This window comes from Spermophilus citellus, assembly GCF_964194105.1.
Source record: "Spermophilus citellus genome assembly, chromosome: 4".
Taxonomy (NCBI): Eukaryota; Metazoa; Chordata; class Mammalia; order Rodentia; family Sciuridae; genus Spermophilus; species Spermophilus citellus.
The window spans coordinates 117559878-117583181 of record NC_138185.1 but is presented as its reverse complement, the minus strand read 5'-3'; the positions used below and the strand labels follow the sequence as shown (position 1 = coordinate 117583181).

At 36.9% G+C, this 23304-nt stretch overlaps 1 protein-coding gene across 1 annotated transcript in view; it reads left to right on the top strand.

Annotated features, from left to right (window-relative positions):
* The window catches only part of RAB8B (RAB8B, member RAS oncogene family), a 74297-nt gene that overhangs the window by 722 nt on the left and 50271 nt on the right, over nucleotides 1-23304 (top strand). The window lies entirely within an intron of this gene.

The window sequence follows — 23304 nt, the reverse complement described above, 5'->3', positions numbered from 1 at the left end:
GTGAGAGATGAGGGGACATTGGCCATAAGAAATCCGGACGTAGATGCCGTGAGAGAGGGCAGAAGAAAATTGCAGGTGGGAGAAGGGTTCCGGGAACCAGTGGACGGCAGGCGAATACTTGGTGGAGAAAGTAAAGGAGAGCTGGGTGTGAGAAAAAGAAAAGGGGAAGCAACATATGTTGTAAAGAGGTTGATCAGAGAAGATGGAAAAGGGAGAGGAAATGGAAAGCAGTGGGGCATAGGACATTTCCCAATATCTGGGAGCATTGGTTATGATTTTCTCTTTACTTCTGTTGGATCAAGGAGAAAACAAAAATGACTAATGATAGAATAATGTCAATGGAGCATTAAATTGTTCTGAGTTTGTTAAAGTTGTTGGTGACTTTTATGAATGATGTGGTCAGGAAAATATGGTTCACCTCTTTACTACCATCTCCTGAGGAATATTAAATACTTGAATATTTAACTTTTAAACCAAGGAACTGATCTAAAATTCTGCCTGCATGCCTGTGTATTTTGTTTTGGTTCTAATTATTACTTGTTAAATGAATCACAACATATGATATACCCCCCAGTTACTTCCAGTTGATTCAAGAGTTTTTTCTAATGTTGACTGGGAGCTATCCTTCATCCATTTGTAGTGAAAGACATGTTGAGGTAACAAGATCTCTAACTTACTATAAACTGAAGAACAAATCAAAACTGGTGTAAGCTGAATGTGGAAATGACCTTAACATCATTTCCCTTAAATTAAGTAGAGTTAAGTAAGTACCTTCAGAATCTTAGCTTTTGGTTGCCTGTATGATGTGCCTGGCCTCTAATAATAGTTTATTAACACATCTTTCATATTTCACCATGCATTTCTGGGTTGAGAAATAATAGAGAACTACTGCTTGGTAATAAATGTGTTTAAATATTTGTGAGTTTTAAGGATAATTTATCATTTCAAAAAAAGAATGCATGGGTATAGAGTACTTTTCAAGTATTGGAAAAGACTCTCATTTGTTATTCTGATTGCTTTCATACAGATTGCATGGTCTAAAATCTCCTGAGTGTTATGATGTCTGGGCTTAGGAAAGTTTAAGTTGCAAGTTCTTGGCAGTCAGTCTTGAGTGGGACTTTTTCTTTTCTGAGGAAGCAGATTTTAAATGTCATCTCTCAAGTATATTCCTAAGAGATTTGGTAGGAGCTGGTACAGCAACAAAAGGCATTAATTTTGACATTGGTACTAATTTCAAAACTCCAAATAATTTTTTTTCACTGTTGAATGCATATTGCAATACAGTTGGTAAAGGACAATTTCTAACGAGTGGGTACCCTTTGCCCATTCTATGTGGGACACTCCTAGAAATACCTTGCCTTGAAAGTGAGTAAGTCTCACTGATGATATTTAGTTCCTTGGAGTTTTTTTTTTTTTTGCTTGTTCATAATAATTTCATTAGTTTTCTCCCCCTCCCCTTAATTTTTGTCCCCCATTTCGTGTAAGGGCATCTGCTCCTTTTAAAATAGTAGCTTTTTAAAAAAAAATTTTATTTTTGGGTACAGGCCTTGAACTTAGGTGTACCCACCTACTGAGCCACATCCCCAGTCCTAGTTTGTATTTAGAGAAAGGGCCTCATTGAGTTGCCTAGCACCTTGCTTTTTGCTGAGGCTGGCTTTGAACTCATGATCCTCCTGCCTCAGCCTCCCTAGCTTCTGGGATTACAGGCATGCACCACCATACCAGCAAAATAGTAGCTTTTAACTCTTACTTTTTTGTGCTGGGGATGTTTAGCTCAGTGGTACAGCATATGATTAGCAGGCATGAGGGCCCTAGATTCAATCCTCAGCACCCAATAACCCAATATAATTATAAATATGTGTAAATATGTATGCATATATATTCTGAGGATTCAAATTTTTCTTGTGTGGCATATATATAATATAATATTATATATATATAATATAATATTATATATATATATATATATATATATATATATATATATATATAATATCTGAAATGAGCTTCTTTGGATGGTTGCAGCTATTAAGAAATGAAAACCAGCATCATGTAGCAGTTTAGAATAGGAGGTAGACATTAAATGGGGTGAATCTCATGGGGGAACTTGTTCTTTCTGTGTGGTGGATGTGGTAAACAGAAGCTGTGAGCTGTGTCTTCTTCAGTTGACCTGGAGGAGGAGGGGAAAATCCCATGCCTCTTATTTAGCCTCAGAGCTCCAACAGGAAGTGGTAGCACACTACCTTCAAACAGCAGGAGAATTTATGTACCTGAAACCTAATGCTTTGCCATTGAAATTAAGCTAGGAAAATAAGCTGAATGTTAACACCATTCTAGTGAAAAATTCCACTAGATTCATCACTGTGGTGTTCACCTCTTTAGAGGCAAAATTACTTCCCCTAAGCCTTTACCCTATCTTTAAATGATCTGAAATGTTGAGGTGACAGTTGGTGGCCTATCTCCTCTCCAGTCATATTGTACCTACATGTGTAAATTTCTGGGGTTTTCTGTGAAAGGGTTTTGACAAAGGTCTGCTTTAGCATTACTGACATAACTTGATAAACTCTACATCACAGGAAATACTCATTTCTTAATGCCTGGGGTTTGCGTGTGTGTTTTGGTAGATATGTACACATGTCTGTTTTCTTCCCATGAAGATACTTTTAAGTCTTAATTTTGCCTGTTCAAAGTTTGTGTAGTTTTTAAAAATGGGAGCCTGCCATCTTCAGACACTGTTGTGATAGGGGTTCTGTCATCATGAAAGGAAGGAGACCATTATCATTTTGGTTCCAGATATAGTTGTCTTATAGATACTTTCTTCTTCTCCCTTCTCTTAAGTTCTTACCATTCTCTGTCTCTTTCATTTCCTTTCTGTGCTTTGTTGTGGTCAATGATTTCTTTTATCTGACTTGTTGGGGATCTTCCAGTATATATCATTCAGGTAATAGTTGTTAAACATGGAGTATGGGTTGTTTTATCCACTTGAAGAAATTATAGGCACAGTGTTCAAGACCAACTGACCTTTCAGTTCAGATATTTGAAAATTTAAAAAAATTCGTGATTGATTGGTTCCAAAAAACGTCCTTTATATAACCATTATTAACATTATTATATTGTAAAATATAACATTAAAACAATCAGGAATGGTAATACAATTAATCATATATGTCCTATGGGATGTGGCTGCCTTTTAATATTGATACAGATACATATTGATATCTTAAAATGACCCTATGTGAAACAAGATGCTGGTAGAACAAATAACTCAGCCCTGTCCTCTAACAGGACAATCTAAACTTCTTCCCTTTGCTGTCTCTCCCCTGCCCTACCCCCTTCTTCCTGTTAGGTATTTCCTGAGTGGTTTCATTATTTAGAATAGTCATACTTTGACAGCAGAGTCTTAGAAATTATCTTTTTTGTGCCCCACCCTAATTTTATAAATGAGAAAATGAATGTTTAGTTGATGTTCTCAAAATTACATAGCTGGTTGTAGCGAAGCCTTCAGTAAAACTCCAAATCTGAGTCTGTCACTTTTCACAATGAGCTGCTGTTATTTCTGATCTGTATGATCATCTCCATAAATTCAAGTCACCACCTTTTCTGGGAAGAATTAGATTTTGCACGCTTGCCTGTGTGAGGAAGTTAAGATGTTTCCACTTTTTTTTAAAATATTTTTTTAGGTGTTGATGGATCATTATTTTATTTATTTATTTATATGCTGTGCTGAGAATAGAACTCAGTACCTCACACATGCTAGGCAAGCACTCTACTACTGAGCCACAACCCTAGCCCAGATGTTTCCACTTTCATTAACCGTGTCTGCTTAGGGAAATAGTCAATGTCCATTAAATGGCTCTGATCCCTATAAGAGTTTATACTGGGGTAACTCAGCATTTGTAGCTGTTCTTTGCCCTTTCTTTCTATGTTTGTAGTTTCAGCTTAGAAGATCAAAGTACGTTCTGCCATAAAAAATTTCTTCCGTGATCAAAATAACTAATGAAATAATTAATAGCCACATGTTGGTAATTGTTGCAGCTTAGTCTTGTTAGAACACTTTTAGACATTTTATTCTGTGACATTGCATATTTTTCTTGAGTTCCCTTTTCTTAAAATCAGGGTTAATACATAATAGCCCATGGGCCATATGTGGCCTGCAGCCTATTTCTGTGTAGTCCACAAGCTAAGAATAGTTTTTACTTTTTTTTTTCTCCAGTACTGGGGATTGAACCCAGGGATGCCTAACCACTGAGCCACTTTTTAATTTTTCCCCAGCCCCCGCCTCCTTTTAAAAATATTTATATTTTAGTAGTAGTTGGGCACAATACCTTTATTTTATTTGTTTATTTTTATGTGGTGCTGAGGATCGAACCCAGGGTCTTGCACATACTAGGCAAGCACTCTACCACTGAGCCACAACCCCCGCCCTCCCCAGCCCTTTTTATTTTTTATTTTGAGACAGGGTCTCGCTAAGTCCTTAGGGCCTTGACAAATTGCTGAGGTTGATCCTGAACTTGTGATCCTCCTGCCTCAGCCTTCCAAGTCTCTGGGATTTAGGTGTGCACCACTACACCCAGCTGGTTTTTTACATTTTTAAAGATTAATTAAGAAATAAAACAAAACAATGAAGAATATGCAACAGAGGCCAAATGTATACCAGAAAGCTCAAAAATATTTACTAACTGGTCCTTTATTTTAAAAAAAAAAGTTTGTTGACTTTTGCTTAAAATTAAGAAGTGTTTTTTGATTGGTAGCATTTCAAAGCTTTCATCAAGACTTATTGACCAAAAAACAAACTCTGTCATATTTACATTTTTATCCAAGATGAGATCAACATTTGACTGAGCATAATCCAAATATGTACAGCAAGTTGATTTTAATTTTCATAGTTGTTTTCCTTGGTTTCAACTTCTTAAAGAAAAATATGCAAGGAACATGCAAGTTCAGATTGAACATTTTGTGCATAAAGCCTCGTTTTCATGTCATTGTGTTCTTTCTGAGCTGTCAGTAGATTTCTCATCTAAGTGATAACTTCAATAGCAACACTAGTTCAGAAAAAGTGGCATTTAATACTGGGTGTGAAGGGTTAAATTTATCTCCTTAATTAATGTGCTAGTGAATGAAAAAGCTTTCTACAAATTAAGGATGGGCACAGGGAAACTGAGTCTTGGATTTAGATGTGGATCTGTCTTAGGAATAAGTGTCCTTTAATAAAGAGCTTCACCATCTGTCCTACAAACAGCAAGTCAGGGAGGGGGTTCTCTTGGCAACAACTGCAACATTGTTTGGATCCACTTAGAAAAGCTGGAGGAGAATAGTTTTAGATGTTGTGTTAGAGGGAAATAAGTCTAACCTTTGAAGACAAGGAAAAATTTAGCAGTTGAGTTTTGAATTGAATCCCATAACTGATCTGAAAAGAACCATGGAGCCAGAATGGGAAGACCAGAGAGCTGCTAGCATGGCCTGAGCTGGTGCTGGTCTAGTTCTGCCAGCCTGCGCACAGCTCTGCTCTGGGATCAGCTCTCCTGTGGGTGTTAAGAGTTGTTACTTGGGAATATTTTGCAGGAATGAATTTTCATAGTAAGATAAGAAGAGGGTTGGAGGGGGGATGGGGAAGTAGATTTTAGGTAGTGAATAATATTGTAAAGTGTGAGATCACGAAGCTTCTGAAATGTAAATAGCCATGGGAAAACAAAAGGGAACTTTAGGGTAGGATTGTAGACTGTTTCTTAGGTCAGGGGTGCAAACTCAAATAGGCCAGGGAGGAGCCATGAATAAGGTGATTGGGCCCTGAATGGGAGGCAGTAAGGTATAGGGAATCCAACGTCTGCATTTCAGCTGCAGTTTTACCATCACCATGCTGGAAAGTCTTCTCATATTTCAAGATAGGCTAAAAATCTCTCATAAAACCCCAAAATTATGGGCAGTTAAACAACAACAAAATAGTGTAAGGGCCAAACGGACATGTCTGTGGCTACATGAAGTTGTGAGCTGCCAGCTTACAAACCAGGCATGATGGTCAAGGATCTGTGATGATTAGGTACTTTAAAATTGATACTTTAAATCAGAGATGGTGTATATAAGGAGAAGTCCTAAATTATTTTCATTTTCCAGGCAGTGAAGTTGTTGTTGGTTGGTTTGTGGTTGGTGTTAGGGAGATAGCATGTTAATTTTTTTTTTTTAAAGAGAGAGAGAGAGAGAGAGAGAGAGAGAGAGAGAGAGAGAGAGAGAGAGAATCTTAAGATTTATTTTTTAGTTATTGGCGGACACAACATCTTTGTTTGTATGTGGTGCTGAGGATCGAACCTGGGCCGCACGCATGCCAGGCGAGCGCGATACCACTTGAGCCACATCCCCAGCCCAACATGTTAAATTAACTATGGGTCTAGAGTCAGATCTGAGTTCCTATCCTGGCATATGCTTCTCCTAACTTCAAGGCCTTTGGTAAGTGGGTTGTCCTAGAGCCTTGGTTCCTTCATGTTCAGTAGGGTGTAAGAATACTGTATTACTTTTCAGGTTTGCTGTGAGTTGTCTAAGGTAAGAATCAAGTCTTATTTAACTTTTAAATTTCCAAGGCCTGTATTAAGTGATTGCACAGTTGGACGAGTGAAAGGATAGATGTGAATTGTGAGAGAATTGTGAGAGCACAGTAAGAGCTGTAAAGCATTGCCTGAGTTTGTTGTTATTCTTTTATGGTGTTAGAGATGATTAGGTGATGTCTGAATTAAAAGAGTTTAATTTGAATTTTTAACACAAGAGTGTTATCTCCCCCAGCATAAAATGCTGTATATCTTTCTATAATCTCTTTTAAAGTGTTGTTTAACAATATAAAAGATATTTCACTTATCTTTCAGTCTGCATAATAAGCTATTATTTGAACACCCTGCTTTCAACCCCCCACTAACATAAATACCAAATAGAAAATGAGTGAAATCACTGGGTTTGCATTAGAAGAGCCATTTCAGCTTTGTCTCTGCCCATTAGCTTCAAACAATGCAACAGATGCCTGTTAACAGTTTCATGCCCATTTTTAATTAGCAGATGGAGCTGTGTTTGTGTCTGTGTTCTGCCCAGCACTTATTTGAGTGACAGGGTACTGAGTGGATTAGAATTAGACTGAGTGTTTGGGTTCAATACAGCCAAATTCTTTTTTTAAAAAAAATGCATATAAACATTTATTATATAGAACCATTTGCATATCTCTCACTAGAACAGCATGTATCTAGAGTAAAACTGACGTGAAGTTGTTTTCTACACTTATTGTAGGAAGAATTTATCATTTTATGGTTTAAATGAAAGTTTCACTTTAATCTTGAAATTATCACAAAATGATTTTTTTTAAAAGATGCAATTTACTGTTTTGACACAGTATGTTGAGGAATACCAGGGCTAGGATGGATAGGCTTCAGCATAGTGTGTTGAGAAATAGTGCAAATCTGGGGTGAAAAATGCCAGTACTGGTGGGTTAGTAATGGTTGCCTGGAATGCCATCTTCTGCAGGTTCTGAGGTCATATCTGAGCAGCAAGACTGATGGCTGTGGTGGATTCTTAACATTTGCCACAGAGGTGGCAACACCCCAGACATATGCTGTTTTCTAAATAAAACAGGTAGCGATGTGCCCTCCAACATGTTATGGCTACATTTCAGTATTAGCAATATTTTTAGTGAATAATTATTGGACATACTGTGTCAAGAGATGGGTTTTTATGTTTGAAGGTTTTTCTTTGAATTAGTAAAAACCTGAAAGGATTTAGGTGCCTGGTTGTCTTTAGAGGAAGAAATAAATCTGCTTTTTTTTTTTTTTTTTTTTTTAGTTACTCCGGACTTCCTTTGGAAAGCCACATGAAGTGGTGGAAATGTTTAGAAGCAGTCTTGCACAGCAGCCCTGTTGGCTGTGATGAAATGTTTTCTTGCTGTCCTACCTAGAGCATGTAGCATGTTTAATTAGGCACTTTGATATTTACCAGTTGCTGAACCTTTGGACATTTTCCAGGAAGCTCTCATCTTCCTCAGCCCAGGATTTTAGTTCTTGGCACCCAGGGTAAATGCTAAAGCTCTGTCTGATATCATGTTCATCAAATTTAGGCTTACTGTCCTTAAGGTAGACCACAGTGCTGCTTGGCAGCTTTTGACAGCATTTTAGAACTTCAAAGCACTTGCAAAAGCTGTGTTAGGTGTGGAATCCCACCTCATCATGGTAAAAAACCAACCGCAGAGCTATTAGGCAATGTGTAAAGTTGCACAGCTTTCTGCTGGCAGAGCTGGTACTGGCAGGGCTTTCCATATCACATAGTAATTTCACATATTTTGGCAAAGAACTTGGCAGTAATTGTCTTAATAAATTGTGGATATTTTCCTGGTATATAGAGTGGAGGGGCAACCTCTGAGGATGTATTATCAAATTTTGATGTGAAATAGAGGGTGAGCTGCTTAAAGTTATATTGTAGGCTCGATTCTTATGACTCTATGCAATGTATGTTTATCTGGAATAGGCATTACAAAATAATTTCTTCATACACATATACACAAAAATACATAAAATCCATTACAAAACAAAACACTTGCATTGTGAGGTGTCAGTGACTAACTCTCTGAAATTTGTTTATTGCTTGTGAATTTGCATGGGGTAGCTGTTTATGGTTTTCAAAAAGAATTTTTTTTTTTACTTTCTTCTTTTCTAAAAGTCTCTAAATAAAATCTTGATACAGAATGGAAAACAATTCTTTATTGAGTGTTAACTGTTCTGTTTTTGAAATGGCTCAGACTTCTTTCTCATTTCACTAACCATTAGCAATTCATTCCTACCCAGGATTTGGGGAGAAGTGATTGGGATGAGAAGAAAATTGTGAAAACAATATTCTGATCCCCACCCCATCCATTTCTTTGGCTATTTGTTAAGTCTCTTTTGCTTTTGTTAGCAGCTGGAGTAATCTATTCAGTAAAAAGTTAGAAGCTTCTGCCTAAAATAGAGAATTAATAGTGACTATGACTGCTATCATTCTTTTATATTGTATAGAACTATGTGGTAAAAATTGGTGCTTGTCTTCATCACAACTGGTAATGAGCAGTAAGCTACAGACTAGGGTATTGCCCACAAACAGAATAATATGAGTTTGTACATTTCCTGTTTTGTCTACATATATTGTTTTGAAATTTTCTTAATTTTATGGAAGCATGAAATTTTAATTTTAATAACTTTTCATGAAAATGAAATCCACTACAATTAAATTGAAAAACATACATATATACTGCCAGTAGTGGTGTCTTAAACCTTTACCCTTCAACTTTGATAAACTATTACATTTTAAATTTGTGAACTCAAAAACTTCTTACCACCAAAAAAAAATCAGGTAACACAGTCAATAAATGAAAAATTGAACTAAACTGATAATTCCCAAAAGAAAAAATACAAATGACCAACAAATATGTGAAAAAAAAATGTTTAACATTTTTTTTTGTGTGTGTTAAGGGGTTGCTGGGGATTGAACCTGGGGCGTTTTACCATTGAACCACATCCCCAGCCCTTTATGTTTTTTACATTTTAAGACAGGGTCTCACTAGGTTGCTGAGGGTCTTGCTGAGTTGCCGAGGCCAGCCTTGAACTTATAATCCTCTTGCCTCAGTCCCCTGAGTCACTAAGATTACAGGGGAGCATCACCAAGCCCAGCTTCAGCATTTTTAGCAATCAGGAAAATGCAAATCAAAACTAGACTGAAATTTTATCTCTCCAGTTAGAATGGCATCCATCATGAATACAAACAATAGTAAAGTTTAGAGGAGGTAGAAGAAAAGGAACTTTTACACTGTTGGGAGTAAGACTAGTATAACCATTATGGAAATCAGTATGGAGGTTCCTCAAAAGAACCACCATATTACCCAGCTAGTTTTCTGTCAGTAGATGAATAAATAAGGAAAGTGTAGTATATTTACATAAGAGAGTTTTAGCCATTAAGAAGAATGAAATTATATCATATGCAGGAAAATGGATGGAACTCGAGAACATTAAGTGAAATAAGCCAAATTCAGAAAGGCAGGGGTCACGTATTCTTTCATAAGTGGAATCTAGAGAGAAAAAATGGGGGTTTAGGGGAGGGTTGGTAATCTCATGAAAATAGAAGAGAGACCAGTAGGGTAGAAGAAGGGGACCAAGGGGAGGGAAGAGGTGAAGAAGGTACTGGGGAATGAAGTTGACCAAATTATATTGTTATGTTGTGTGCATGTACATTTTTGTAACAACGAATTCCACTTTCATCTATAATTATAATATGCCAAAAACAATGAAAATATTTAAAAATAAATAAGGTAATTTATACTGTGAAATCATTGTATGACTTACCACAATTTTTGTTCATATCATCTCTTACTTATTGTAAAATAAATCACACAGTACTGTGAAAAACAATTGGTGCAACTTTCCAGCCTGTCAGGGCACAATCTCCTCCCGAAGACATTAGACTGGCCTGTTTTCTCATCATAAAAGGTGAGTTCTAGCTTCATGATACTCAGTCTATGAAATCAGTGTCTGAAAAGGAAAACAGTTTTTCATTTTCATTCTTCTGCAGGTGCTTGTGTATAAGGGTTCTTTTCACCAGTGTGTTTGGATGTCATGTAGACAAAAGGAAGAAGTAGTAGTAGTTAATTCAGACAAACCTGTGTTACTCTTGGAAATTGGTGAAAATTTTTGTAGTATTGAAGAGATTGCTTAATGTTTTTGAATCCCGTCCTTAAAATGTCTTGGTTTTAGTGATAAAGCTGAATGTAACCATAAAAATAACTATTTGAATGTTGAAAGGAGTTCTTTGTATAAAGTCTTTTTAAATACTCTCATTTTCTTTACACTAAGTATGGCATGGTAGGTGAAAATTAATCTGAGACAACAGGATCTCTTTAGCTGGTGCTCAGTTTCCATTTGACAGATAAGAAGCCCTGAGGCTCAGGGGCAGTTGCCCATGGTCACACGGACCCTGACATTGAGCATTAGTTTTCTGATTTCAAGTCTCTTTTCTCTTATACTTCATCTTCCTTCAGTTCTCTGGCAGTGAAAAGATGCTGATGGTTTGGTTGGATACAGACAACATTTTGTAGGAGAAAAGGAAAGGATTGAACTAGGATATCTAGGTCCAAGCACATCTCTGGTCCTTGATTGGCCATTTGCTTTGGGGTTGAAAAGGAGCAGCTGGGAGTGGGGTAAGATTTGAACTAGATCTGCAAGAACTTTCATTGCTTACCAAGTAAGGTAGGAAGAATTGTAGTGGTTTGTTCATGAACTACTCATGCCAGACACTTAAGTCATGAGCATTTTCACTAAATTCACTCATTCTGGTAACATTTTTTGGTCTGCAAAATTTTGAGAGGAAAGGGCTGCTCTCTGTCTATAGCAGCCTCTCAAAAATTTGAGAGGTCATTTTAGCACAGTGATGAGAAAAGCTACAAGGATAAATATATGATACTTTGAAAGCACAGAAGAGAGTTTGGGGAGAGCTTTTAGGAGGAAATTACATGAATGCTCAAATCAGAACCCGAAGGAGGACTGAGCTGGTAGAATGGGAGAGTGTGAAGAAGAAGAATTGTGGGCTCGGGGCTCCTGCGATTCGGCCCTTGGAGGAAGTCCCATATCCCATTTGGCTGAAGGCTCAAATGAAATCTGGGGGATGTAATAAGAGGCAGAGCTGAAGGGTAATTAGATGGCAGATTATGAGGGGCTTTTAAACCTTGTTCAGAGCCTGGCTTTATCGAGAGTGTTAGGGAGTCACCTAGGGATCTTAGGCTGGGAGACCAGTTGGGATGTTAGTAAAACAGTATTAGTTGTCCCTTCCCTTCACCTGGACTTTTTCTGCATATAAAGTGCTTGCATTTATATTCTTTTATGTAAACTACCCTGAACATGGAAAGAGATTATTATTCTAGACAAGGAATCTCAAATTTTAAGAGGATAATTGGCTTAATCAGTCTTGTAAGTAGGTAGAGAAACCAAGACTTGAGCCTCACACTTCAGATCTGGGCTGTTTTCTGTCTATAGCAGCCTGCACTTATCAGAAAAATCCTCTGAGGGACTCAGTGTATTGGGCACGTAATCATAGGTGTGATCCCTCTTGGTGGTCTGGAAGAACAGTATAAGCTGACCAACAAACCTTTCAGAACTATGTTGAATGGGAAGATGAACAAGTCCCTCTGGACAGGCATCAGCAATAGCTAATGCTAAAATGCATCATGTTGCCTATTGGCCCCTGGAGGTCAGTGGACTTGTGGTTTGAGGTTGTCTCTTGGACTCTAATCCAGTTCCTCAGGAAGCAATCAAACATGTACACACCAGAATGAAGGCAGGAAAGGACATAGTTTTATTGCAAATTCAATTTTTTTGCATAAAGAAAACTAATTATATCAGAAAGCTGCATTGTCTTTCCACTTGGGGCCATTGGTTTGATATGCTTGTATGTTGTTGGCCTTAGACTGATTTGCTAGGAATAGCTACCTTAATTGTGAGCTTCCTTCCTTTGTGAGTTAAGTTTCAACTTCACAGTAGCTTCTCCTTTTTTCTAGGGTGAAATTTTATCTACTCTAGCTTTTGTTTGTAAAACCCTGTTTGGCAAAGTTTTCCTTAGGTCACAGTGGCATTGTAAACTAGACTAATGCCTGATTTGTATGTTAACCCTAAATCTCTAGAATGCTGGTGTGTGCCAGAAAGAAGAAAAAGCCTAAGCAGGTAAACTTTTGATTTTTATTTCTTTATTTATTCTTTTTAGATATACATGACAGTAGAGTGTATTTTCAAGCAGCTAAACTTGATATGACAAAGTACACTTGCTAAAATGAACTCGCCTTAGTGGCCCCTGGGCTCTCACTTAGCCTTTGCATTCTTGATATATACAGTGGTCCTTTTCTTCTCTCTGGCCCTAAAACAATAAAAGTTGGGCTGAGGTCTTTTAATAATCTCAGAAGAAAAAGTGGCAGAGTGACACTGTGAGAAAGATACTCATTATATGACTTCAGGCAAGTGCTGGGCTTCCATTTCTTCACATGCAGAAGGGGAATCTTGTGATATACACATTTCAAAATCCCTTTAAAAACTCTGACTTTAAGTTATAGCCAATGGACTTATTGAAAAACAGAAAAATTAGACACAAAAAATCAAAATAATAGTGTAGATTAAAAAAAAATAATAATTTTTTAAAAAAAACTTAGACTTTTGACACACAAACCCCCAAGTTCAAATCCTGGTCCTAATGTTTCATTTTTGAGAGCCTTTGGCAAATTATATAAGGGCTTTTGTTTCATTTTGAGAATTGAATGCATTGTTTTGTATATAATATCTTCAGCTCACTGAAAGCATACACACAAAAGTTGTATGTATATGAGTGTGTATGAATGCATTCACTTTCAGTTCACTGAGGGTAAGTCGACACAGCTATAAGAAGCTTAGTAATCCTTGAGGGCTTCATTGTTACAGAACTTGCTTTTAATAAGAGCTGACATTATAATGCTTATGATATACCAAATATTGTTCTAGGCATTAACATTTCTTGTGGATTGACCTATTTAAATACCCTTAGTATGTTTTAGTTGTATTTTGTTATTATCCTCATTTTTCAAAATGAGGTAATTGAGGCACAAAGTAGTTGAATAATTTCTCAAGGTCATATAGCTTATAAGTGGTAGAAACAATCCAAATTTGAATTCAGTCTGCTTTTAGAGTCTGGGATTTTAACCATTGTCTTTCTGCTCTAAAGTGACTCAGAAGTATTTTTTTGAAAGAAGAAAGGAGGGAAAGAGAAGAAAAGAAAAGAGAGAGGAGATTTGTTATCTTCCAGGAGGCAGTGCAGGTTGAGCTGTGGCACTACTCTTTACCCACAGAGTTCTTTAACCCCCTTGGTCTCAGTTCCCTTTTCTCTGCAAAGAATTGGTGTGAGGCAGTTTAATGAAGAAATATAGTAGCGCATTTAACATAGGTCTGAGGATGTGGTCAAACTCACTAAATTGTTAAAGTTTTTTGTTTTATCTAGGGAGTCTTTGAAGCACTTATTAGGATGAGTTCCATTTAAAAAAATATTGGTTACCTAATGGGGTGTGCTTTGGAGTTCTAGAATTAGTTCTTTTTTTTTTCCTAAGATACTTTTTTTCATTATAGTTCTTCATAACATTGGGGTTCATTTTGATATAATTATACAAGCATGGAATATAATTTGCTCCAGTTCAGTCCCTGATACTTATACCTTTCCCTTCCCTTCTCTCCTTTTCCCTTCCCTTTACTCTACTGATCTGTCTTCTATTTATAGGTAAATTGATGCCTTATGAGTATACATAAATGTGCAATTCACTGTGGTATATTATGCTTATAGGAAAGTTTGGTTAGTTTTTTTTTTAAATATTTTTTAGTTATAGATGAACACAATATCTTTATTTTATTTATTTATTTTTATGTGGTGAAGATCAAACCCATTGTCTCATACATGCGAGGCAAGCACTCTACCACTGAACCACAATCCTAGGCCAGAAAGTTTTGGTTAGTTTTATTACACTGTTCCTCCCTTTTCTCATCTGTCCCTTCTCCCCCTCAATCCCCTTACTCTACTCTACTGGTCTCTCTTCTATAGAAAATTAATTCTTAAGAAAGCTTAGAATCACATGCATTTTATAAAGCTATAATTAGAAATATTTTTTAAGCTCAGCCCCAAAGTGAAGGTGAGGACCCCTGACCTCAGCTGGGTAAAGTGGCCTTGACCTCAGGTGTAGCACAGCAGCACAATTTAAGGAGCAAGTTTTTCTTGGTATTCCAACTGCTGTGTACTTACAGGGCATCTTCAGTTCCTCCTTTGGGCGAAAACAAAAGCAGTGTAGAATGCCCTGTCCAGAAGGGACAAATGTTTCAATTTAAATATTTCAGCTCAATGCCCTCTGTTAGGGCTCTGAATTTTAAGTGCAGTGAGTTTCTGAGTGAAGTCTCCTGAATTTTAATGACTTTGTTTGCATACATGAATTTGAACAATACTTTGAATCCTGAATTGCTGTAGCTGATTTTAATGGAGTAAATTTGTCCAACTTCAAAGTTAATAGGTTTTTCTTTACCTAATAATCAAGATGATGATTTTTATCTCAAAAAGTCATTAATCATACTTGTACAGTATTAATATGTGCTATTAATTTCTTTTTAATCACTAAATTGTCTTATCAAGATAGTTAGGGAAATAAACATGCCAACATGATCATGAAGTACAATTTTCCCCCTTGTGATATTTAGTATATAATTACTACACTATACATTGTAGACATAAAACCCAAATTGTGTTTGGTTTTTTACAGTACTTATTTTGGGCCAGGAAACTGAGGTGAGAGCTTAAAAGTGTTTTTGAACACTAAACATAGATAGGTAGGTAGATGGCACAGGAGGTGGCAGGGACCAGGTTATGAAGGACCTTAAGAGCAATATAAGAGGATAGATTTTATTCTGATTATAGTTGAAAGGGTTCCATGCAGGGAAGTAACCCATTTGACTTATAGTTTTAAAAGCTGCATTGGTTTTAAGAAAGAGATCATTTTGAGATTTAGTGGCACTGAAAAACCATGGCCTGGAACTCTTTGGTTTAGCCCATTCCTTAAAATTAGGATGTATCTAGAAAAGTTAAAATGTTCAGATGCTGAGAGTTTTATTTTCTAATGACGCATAAAATTTTGTGTTGATGGGTTCATTTAATACTCAGAACCAATGAAATGTGCTAGAATGGTAGAAAGGGCAGAAGCCTTCAGAATCCATCACACATTGGGACTGGAACATTCTTAGAGCTCAATTATCTGATGCTCAGGCACACAGTATCTGTTCATGAAATAAATGCACTATCTTTAATTTAATCCTGAGGAATGAATATTGGGCTCCTGCAGTAGTGATAGCTCATCCATTAGCATGTACATAAGCTTCAAAGGATGTGTAATTATCACCTGTTATTGCTATGGTCTTTTTCTAGATGTGACAGCAATAAAATCAGCCTGTTTCCTTTTGACCCCATGTTTTATCTATAGTAATAAATGCCAGCTAACTTCTTTTATGCTTGTGCATAAATGTGCAGCTCTTGGTTTATAGAAAGCATAGAAACATTCAGTAAATGTTTGTTGAGTGATTGTACAGTTAGCCAGTGGCAGCCTCCTTAAGCCCCAGATGTTCATGTCTCACTCAATTCATAGCAAATGACTCTCATTTCCTCAATTTTCCTGAAGAGAGTTTCTACCCCTGTAACAATTGCTTCTTTAGTATCCTTTCTTGCTATCTCTAATTTCTGGGAATTTTCACCTTCCCTGTTCTCTTTGTCTGTTTGAAGAGCCATTGCTAACTTGTTTGTTGATGTTCTTGATGTAATTCTTCCCTATTCTCTTGGGACCCAGCTCTGGCAATTATTCCTCCTCTCTCCTGTATCTTCTGTCTTATCTCTTTCTCTCTTAAGTCTTCTGTCCTGATTTCTGAAATTGTCCCTATTCTAATAAGGCAGTTCTGTAAACTTGCTTCTCCCTCAAGTCACCCATTTCCCCAGCTCCATTTCTTTGTTGTTTAACTTCTTGAAAGAGGTCTTGTCACTTGCACTTTCCTACCATCTCATTCATTAACTCCTTAAAATCCTGTTCCATCTGCCTCAGGACTGCACTTAGGTCCTTATGTCCTCCTTGTTGAATAGTATTTAGTGGAACCTTCTTAGTCCTGGTCCCTTTTGACCTCTCAGCAGCAGTTGGCACTGTTTATTACCTATCCTATGGGCTTTCAAGAATTATTTGCTCCAGTTTACTTCCTACTGTCCTAACTGCCTTCTGTTTCCATTGGTCGTCTCACTTTGCCTTTTAATTAGAGTCATTTTCCAAGTGTCTGTTCACTGCATTTTTCTATTTTCTCCTTTGGAAATTATACACTTTCATACAATTTGTAATTATGCCCATCTGTGTGATTATTGCATTAATGTTTGTCTCTCCCTGCCAGATTGTCAACTCCATGAGTGCAGGTACCAGATCTGTTATTGTGCTTCATTGGATTCCTAGCAGCTAGTTCAGTGCTTGGCAGGTATTAGGAGTTCAGAAATCTTATAGTGATAAAGGAAGTAAACTTGCCCCATTCCATGCCTTCCACATGTCACTCCCCAACTCTCAATCTCATATTCCCACCCTCTTCTAAGTTCCTCCCTGATTAGCCCACCCCAAAATGCATTCATTTCCACCTCCTATCTAGTACCATTTTATGAATTTTCATGCATCTTTTAACTCTACCATACATATTTTTTAAAATGTTTTTTAGTTGTAGATGGACACAATATATTTATTTATTTTTATGTGGTGCTGAGGATCGAACTCAGTGCCTCACACATGCAAGGCAAGAGCTCTACCACTGAGCTACAGCCTCAGCCCTACCATACATATTCTTTTTAGTCATGTTTGACTCTTCCTGAATCTCTACATACAATTTGCTGACAAGTTCTTTCCATTTTTCTCTGTATCACCCTAGTTTAAGCTCTCAAAACCTCTTACGGTGCCTTTATAGTGTTCTCTTAAGTGGCAAGTTCATTTTAGATCATGACTCTGATTGCCATTGATTATTCACCCCTTCCCTTAAAAGTCTTATTTCCCTCTTGGCTTAATTGAATATATTGTCACTGGTCTATCATTCCAAACCCCATTAATGTGACTTCAGCTGTATCTTCTGTTCCATACAGGAGTCCTTTAACCCAGGGACCCTAACCACCTGTGTTGGGTAGGCTACAGTTGCACTGTAAAGGCCCTCATTTGACAAGAAATGCCAGGTTTATGTCTCTGAGATGAAGTGCTTCCAACATTTTTGGAATTAAAATGCTTATTTACTTATAAAATGATGGTGATAATAGAGGTTGTCATTTTATTATCATTTGCGCATATATATATATATATATATATATATATAAATCTCAATGGAATTCTGGCTATTTTATTTCTCTGAGGGAGGAAAGACTATTTCCAGCTTTTCTTTTTCATCCCAAGCAAATTTCCCAACTTTCAACCTCTTTCATTTTCTCTATAACCACTCCCTTGCCGCAGAAATTTTACTGATTTCCAGAATTAAAAAGTCTAGAAATTACTGCTATATCCAGAATGGCAGACTCCACGAACATACCCCATTTCTTTTTATTTTTTAAATTTTTTTACATTGATAGGTAAAATCATGAATTTACCATGTACAACATGATAATTTGACACATATATACTGTACGATGAATATATCTAGTAATTAAAATATGTATTACCTCACATAGCATTTTTGTGGCAAGAATACTTTTTTCTGGCAAGAATACTTTATATCCACTCTGTTAACATTTTTTAAGAATACAATATAGGGTCTGGGGTTGTGGCTTAGCAGTAGAGCGCTCGTCTAACACGTGTGAGACCCTGGGTTCCATCCTCAGCACCACATAAAAATAAATAAGTGAACTAAAAGTATTGTGTCCAACTACAACTAAAAGATAAATTTTTTAAAAAATACATTATATTGTTAACTATAATCACCATGCTGAACAGTAGATCTCTTGAACTTATTTCTCCTATCTAACTGAAATTTTGTCTCCTTTCACCATTATCTTCCCAACCTCCCTAGATTAACCACAGTCCCTAGTAACCACCCTCCTCTCTACTTCTGTCAGTTCACTTTTTTTTTCCAGCTTCCAGTATGAGTGAGAACCTGATGCAGTATTTGTCTTTCTATGCCTGGCTTATTTTACTTAACATCTTCCAGGTTCTCCTATGTTGTTGCAAATGACAGAATTTCCTACCTTTTCAAAGTCTGAATAATATTCCATGATGTATATAGACTATATTTTATTTATCCATCCCTCTGTTGTTGGACACTTAGGTTGGTGATTGTTACTAGATTGTTACTAGTGCTGCAGTGAACATGGAGTACAGGCATAGTAGGATTGCTGGATCATACAGAGTGTTTTTTTTTTTTTTAATGATGCTAGGAATTGAACCCAGGGCCTTATGCATGCCAGGCAAGCTCTCTACCCCTGGGCAACATTCCCAGCCCCTATTTTTAAATTTTTAGGAATTTTGTGTTGTTTTCTATGATGGCTATACTGAATATATCTCATTTCTGCTTGTTGACATCCTGCCTGTCAGTCTTCATGCTCCTTATGTGTCACTTTCTTTATAACACCATGTCAGAGTCTTCACCTTGCCCATGCTCTCCTAACCCTTGCCACCTGAAAATGATTTCTCTTTCCTCTGTGCTACTCCATGCCCTGCAGTATTTGTGTTTTGTCTGACATTTACTATGTTCTTCCTGTGTTAGTAAGTGGAACTGTCTTCTTTTTCTACTTCTCTAACTCCCCCTCTCCCATGATATATTTCTTTAGGACAGAAATTTGTTTTATCTTTGTGTTCATTGCCAAACACTGTACTTAGTACGAATTTGGTGCTCGAAAAATTTGTGATTGAATTGAATTTCAGGATGATAATGATGAAATAATTTGACCAAATAAAATCCATCTTTTGGGGAAGGGGACCTTTAAAGGTATTCTAGGCAAGTACTCTACTGCTGAGCTACCCAGGTAGCTTAGAATTCCCACCCCCACCCCTGATAATTCTAAAATTAAAATTACAGTTGCTTAGGAATGGTTGTAGGTTGTAACTCTGGACATCTGAGAGTGGGATTCAGGCCTGCAGTGATTTTGGTGGTTTAGTTGAGAAATTGTTTCATTTGGCATTATTCTGTGAAGGTTTTGTTGAAAAGTTGATCCTGATTTCTGCTCAGCAAAAGGGAGATGCCCTAGAAATTTTCTTTCTTACCAGGTAAAGGCTATAATTTCTTTGCCTCTGACCTTCTCCAGAGTGGTCCTCACTCTGTGAACATTGGCCTGGTCTGAATAATGAGACTTTTTCCATGTCTTTGGGAAAGCCACCTTTGTGCAATATACAGGCTTGTTGCTTCTATTTGTGAATTTGGTTTCCCTTCCTGCTTTGTCTACCTCTACTCTCTCCCTCAAAACCTTTTCATATTGAGTTTGAATTGTGTTAGAAGCCAACCTGAATGGGAGAAAGGTACTAACAGGGTTAGGCCTTCTGGTATATGCTTGAAGCATTCAAAGTACTTCTACTTCCAGGACCTTCTGTGGAATCATTTTTCATCTTTTTCCACCCAAGCACTGAGATCATCCTGGGGTGTGTGTTTGTGTGTACACACTAAGAATGTGCTGTACTACTTACTGCTCTACATCACAGTCCCTTGAGATTTGGACTTGGGAAAGGTGGCAAGATTTCTGATATGGAAGACCCTCAAAGGAGAAGGACAAGCATGCTACTGCCTCTTATCTTTTCTTCTGAAAAAGGGTGGGGTAGTTCATTGGCAGTGAAGGCAGTGGTGGTAGCTGCAGCTATGGGCAGTGACCAGTGGGCCAGTTTTTCTAAGCTGTATGCTGGTTTTGTGTTGAATGACTGGTAGGCAAATAAAAGATGAGAAATTGAATTGTCTCTCTAAGAGAAGGAATGCTTAACCTTACCCCGCAGGCATTTTCCAGCAGCATACTCACAGTCCTGTGTGGTACGCTTCTAATTAGCTTTCAAGAACCAGGGCTCACCTCGGCCCGTGGTAACCTCTTCTGCTACAGGGTATCACCATGTAAGTGACCCACCAGAGCTCTTACAATATCAAAAGGTAAAAAGCAGGAACAGTGTTTGGGGGAGGACTCTGTGGTTTGTTTGAGACATGTATCTTCTCTGCAGAAACCTCAATAGAAGTGAAAGACCAACTCTGCTTTTATTAACTTTAAGTAAGTGTTTTGTGTTAAAATCTCATTTTTGGCTTCTATGGCCTAACTTTTCCTTTTTTTTTTTCTGGGGGAATGAATAATAGAATATCCTTTGTAAATCAGAAGTATATAGAAATTACTGAGATCATGGGGAAATGCTTCACAGATGTTCCTGAAACTGCAGCCAGATTGTGAATTCTTGTCCCTTTACGTATTGGGAGGTTGGGAGATTATAAATGTATTCCACCACAGACTACATACTCACCCATAGCTTTCATTGGCTGGCTTATTTAACCCTATTATATCCTTGACTTTGATGGCCATAGGAAAGAGTCAATCTCCAGTTAAATCCAGTTATAGTTTTGGTGGATTTATTTTTCTTTTTAGTCAAGCATCACATTTTCCTTAATATTTTCATGTATTGTCCGACCATCAAATTGTCCCTAGTTTATATTTCATCACCATTCAGTCCTGCCCAGTGCATCGATGTCCTTCCTTGTGATATGGGGTAGAAGCATCCTTGGTGCATAAAAAGCAGAGCATGCTAAACTAGTTCACAGCAAACAACAACTAAAGCTTGTTATCTAGGTTGTTGTTGGCTAGGTCACCATGTTTATCATTTTAAAAAATCTGGGGTTGTGAGATAAAGTTGTTAAGGGAGGGATTTCACCAGCATATTTTTCTGTTTCGGTTCATGTTTAGTTGTGACTCATATTTATTCTAGTCCAGCCCTATATTGCTTGGAAATTTTTTGTACTAGAAAATGTCACTTTCAGCTAGGTTAAGGGAAATTCTGATTGGGATCAGAAAAGCTAAGATATGGTAGTGATGATTTGGCATCACTTTTGATTCAAGGAAAAAATACAGAGAATCCTAACAAAGAAAAGTGTTGTAAAATACAAAGTGATTTCATAACCAAACAGTTGGAAAGGAAATGTAACCTCTGAGATTTACTGTGGGAAGAAGGTTGCCAAGGAAATTATAAAATTTTCATATGTGGCAGGAGATAGCTTCTGGACTTCCCCCAAATATTTCCTCATTGACTAAAACAGCTCTAGTGGATTATCTCATGACTGGTGAATGAAAAGAAAGATACTAGAACTTTTAAATCTGATCTTATAAGGCCCATATTCATATCTAATAATCCATAGATGTCTATATATGATTATATGCCCCCTAGTGAGGGAATGATAAATGTAAATGAGAACCATGGTATAATTTTGCCTTGCTTGCTTGCACATTTTCAGAATATAATCAGAAGCACATGCCATCTAGGTAGATAACTATGTGGTTTGTATTAGGTTTTTCTAAGACTTTGGCAGAGACCTAAAACATGTTTTAATGACTAGGTTCTCTCTCCTTTCATCCTTACCCTCCTTTCTTTCTTTTCCTTACTCCTTTCTCTTTAAAATCAAAAGAGAACACTCTAAATTCTGACTATTCTTAAAAAAAAAAAACAAAAAACTAGGGATAATCCAATCCTGTACACAGATTAATTTTTTATATATCTGCATTCCAGCTGGTAATCTGAAATTGTAACTAAGTTGTACTAGAAAATTTCTGACTGACTTATAAAATCTGATAAGGATAAATGTACTTCTTACACTACTTCACTCCCCAAACAGGTGTATATGTGTGGAAGAAGCATCTAGAAGGGAGGGAGAGAAGTTATGAAGGGGAGCAGTCATATTGTGACTTTAGGTCAACTGATTATGGTTAGTAAATCATGGTCTTCCATACAGTACCAGATGCTCGGAAAATCTACTGTACAGTCTAAAGAATGTCTTGATCAAATCTATTTAGTTACTCTGCTTATGGAATGTACACCTGTTTTAAATTCAGTAGGCTGTGCAAAAAAGACTATAGATGATTCAGCTTTCATGAAAATGATAAAAACTTAAGTTATAAATTTAAGTTGTAATATGGACACGCCCATGAAAAACAAAACCAAGATCCATTCTTCCTTCTGTTATGGGAAATTCTTACATGAGTGCTTTCCTTTTCTTTCTTTCTTTTTTATTTATTTCTTACATACCTGACAATAGTGGAATGCATTACATTCATAATTATCCATTCACAGCACAATTTTTCATAACTCTGTATATAAAGTATGTTCATGCCAAATTATGCCATTTCTTACATGAGTGCTTTCTAACTACTTTGATTTATATGAGTGTTGAAACATAAAATGAATCAATTTGGCCTTTCAAATAAATTTCTACATTTAAAAATTCATTCCAATTCTCATATCTGCTCTCAAGAACAAAACAGAAATGGCCTACTAACCTTGAAAAAATTTTGTAGAAATTTCCAGTGTTTAAAACTTCAGATTGGTTATTCCTTTCAAGATATTACTGTTTGGGAGAATCAAGAGTCATATGCAGTTATCTAAGAGCTTAATTTCAGTTTAGAAAAGAATTTGGCAGTGGTGTTAGATTCCTCGGAAATGGGTGTGCTTTTTCCAACCCTTCATAAAGCTTTTGCATCTGACAATGGATGTGACCAGGGCCGGTTCTCCTGCCTCCAGTTTCTGCAGCAGTTCACATTTCTCTTTTCTTACGTAAC